This window comes from Nicotiana tabacum, chromosome 24 (genome assembly GCF_000715075.1).
Source record: "Nicotiana tabacum cultivar K326 chromosome 24, ASM71507v2, whole genome shotgun sequence".
Classification (NCBI taxonomy): Eukaryota; Viridiplantae; Streptophyta; class Magnoliopsida; order Solanales; family Solanaceae; genus Nicotiana; species Nicotiana tabacum.
In genome coordinates this window covers 102604926-102608231 of record NC_134103.1, presented here as the reverse complement: position 1 = coordinate 102608231, position 3306 = coordinate 102604926, and the positions used below count along the sequence as shown (strand labels likewise).

Sequence of the window (3306 nt, the reverse complement as noted above, 5' to 3'; positions counted from 1 at the left end):
TCCCGAAATCGGCTCAAACCCGGGCCCCCGGCCCACATCTCAAAATCCAACTAAATTTACAAAATTAGAAAGCCCATTCACTCACGAGTCCAACCATACTAGTTACACTCAAATCCGACATCGAATCGACCTTCAAATCCCAAAAATTCATTTTATGAAGTTTCTATAATTTTCCCTAAATTTCCACCTCAAAGTACTAATCAGATGATGAAATCATTGATATATTCATGCATATTAACCAAATTCGGGTTAGAATCACTTACCCCGATGAATTTCTTGAAAAACCCACGAAACATCGCCAGAAACCAAACTCCCTAGGTCCAAAATATGAAATAATACCCTAAACCACGTTTAAATAGTGCACCTCTGATCTCCCACTTCGCGGTCCGCGAAACTTTGAGCGCGGCCGCGCCCCGGGTCCCGCGGTCGCGAAACAATGGTGCGGTCTGCGAAATTCATGGGGCTACACTGCCAGGCTTTGGTATTTTGGCCATACCTTTCTCTACAGATTTCCAAATTCATGGGGCTACAATTTTTGTTTCTGAATCATCTCAAAATTCCTTGTAGATCAAAAGATATAGGCTTCCGAAGTCGGACCAGCGGATCTGCCAAACTTCTAAGCGCGGCCGCAAAATTCTGCCGCGGTCCGAGAAATTCCAAGTGCGGCCGCGAAATTCTACTGTGGTCCGCGAAATTTAAAGCACCAGAACCATACCTGAGTTCCGAAAATGCCCGGACTCGCTCAAAACTCACCCGAAACACACTCGAAACTCACCCGAGGCCCCCGGGACCTCAACCAAACATACCAACCAATCCTAAAATACCATACGAACTTAGTCGAACCTTTGAATCACTCAAAACCACATCAAAACACCAAATTACCCTCGGATTCAAGCCTAAGAACTTCTAAACTTCCAAATTCGACAACCGATGCCGAAACCAACCAAACCATGCCCGAATGACCTCAAATTGTGCACACACATCACAAATGACACTACGAACCTACTCCAACTTCCGAAATTCTATTTCGACCCTGATATCAAATTTTTCACTGCCGACCAAAATTGCCAAATTTCCAACTTTCGCCAATTCAAGCCTAATTCTACTACGAACCTCCAAATCACATTCCGGACACGCACTCTTAAGTTCAAAATCACCTAACGGAGCTAACAAAACCATCAAAATTCAAATCCGAGATCGTTTACACATAGGTCAATAGCTACTTGGCTTTTTCCAACATAAGCTTCTACTTTAGAGACTAAGTGTCTCATTCCACTTCGAAACCACTCCGGAACCGAACCAACTAACCCGACATATCATAATATAGCTTAAAGCATAAAGGAAGCAGAAATGGGGGAAACGGGGCTATAACTCTCGAAACGACCGGTCGGGTCGTTACATGTTCTGTCTGGTTCTTTTCTTGTCTGTCTGCATAAGGTTCATCAAGTTCCTTACATATTCGTAAAGTGATGGTCTTAAGGTGCTCCTTTGGATTTTTCTGTGTATTGCTTGTTAAGGGACCCTGAATCTTTTCTGACACAAGAGCTGCCAATTGGGTTAACTGAATTTCCAGATTTTTGAGGGATGAATTTTGGCTTTCCATCTTTTCATCAGTGACCTTAATATATTTGTACAAAAGGCCATCAAGACTTGGATGAGCTTGTTGGGGCCTCTATTGGTATGACCCTGCTTGTTGATATGGTCATGCTTGCTGATAAGGTCTGTAATTCGGTTGCCCGCGAATTTGATTCTGGTATCCCGGCGGACCTTGTACATGGTATTTCTAGAAGCTTTGAGAGTTTTCTGCACCATTTGGGTTACTCTACTGAAATCCTGGATGCTTTTGTGCCATTGGACTCCTAAAAGGATACGACTTGTAACCGATAACATTAATATGTTCAATTGTTTGATTGGTTGCTTGACATTCATGGTTCTGGTGGTTTCCTCCGAACATGTCTCAAGCCTCAGATTGGTTTGATTGTTGTGTATTCACCTGAAAAGATTCAAACTTTTGTGCCAAAGAAATAATCTGTTGCGTTAATGTATTCAAAGCATCAACCCGATTTACCGTAGCAGCCTTTTTAATGATTACACGCTCGGATGACCATTGGATAACGTTCTCAGAAATTTCATTCAGTAGTTACAATGCTTCCTCTGTGGTTTTTCACATTACAGAACCTCCTCCGGCTGCATCTATCACATTTCTAGCAATGAGTTTTAACCCGTGATAGAAAATGTACAATTGCATATGTTCAGGAATGTCATGGTGTGGACATTTTCTTAACATTGCTTTCAATCTTTTCCAAGCTTGATAAATCGACTCAGTGTCAGTCTGCAAGAAATTAGATATGTCTTATCTTAACTTTGTGGTTATAGCAGGGGAGAAATATTTGTTTAAAAACTTCTGAGTCACCTGGTCCCATATCGTAATGGAAACTTGAGGCAAACTTCGCAACCAAGTCTTGGCATCTCCTTTTAAAGAAAAAGGAAATAGCCTTAACTTGATAGCTTCAGGAGGTACTCCATTGTACTTAGCAGTTTCCACAAGTTCTAGAAAATTAATTAAATGACTATGTGGATATTCACTTGTATCACCAGTGAAGATACAAGATTGTTGAATTGTTTGAACCAAGTCTTGGCATCTCCCTTTAAAGAAAAAGGAAATAGCCTTAACTTTATAGCTTCAGGAGGCACTCCATTGTACTTAGCAGTTTTCAAAAGTTCTAGAAAATCAATTAAATGACTATGTGGATCTTCACTTGTATCACCAGTAAAGATACAAGATTGTTGAATTGTTTGAATTAGGCCGGTCCTGATTTCAAAGTTGTTGGCTACCACTGGGGCTTCCTGACACTAGATTCACAGTTGAAGCGATCAGGTCTAGCATAATCCCTAAGGATTCTGTTTGCTGACCTTGGCGCCACTTCATCAAATTGCTCTAGAAGAGCGGGTCATAGACTACTTAAAATTCTTAAGTAAAGAAAGTACAAGAGAAAAAAAAGTATATAAAAGAATTACAAAAATGGTAAATACAGTAGGTGCTAAGCAAAAATAATTGTACGATAATTTTATTATCAATAGAGAATAATAATATTATACTCAAACTTATAACAAAATAGTTATAAAGAAAAACAAAATGATGCAAGAAATAATACTATAATACTATTATATATGGACAAAAGTAATTAGTGATAGTTCATATAGTTGGAATGGTCATAAGAATAATTTTCAGTAGTATGATACATCGTGAAAGAACTAACAATAGTATAACAGTTATAAATATACACGTTATAAAAACAGTAAATA

The 3306-nt window shown here is 39.3% G+C and overlaps 1 non-coding gene across 1 annotated transcript; it reads left to right on the top strand.

The window, feature by feature from the left end:
* Nucleotides 1-2258: 2258 nt before the first annotated feature.
* LOC142178640 (small nucleolar RNA R71) lies at nt 2259-2365 on the top strand. Its single transcript, XR_012706911.1, has one exon. It is a non-coding gene; the product is annotated as a small nucleolar RNA R71 (small nucleolar RNA).
* The last annotated feature ends 941 nt before the right edge of the window (nt 2366-3306 follow it).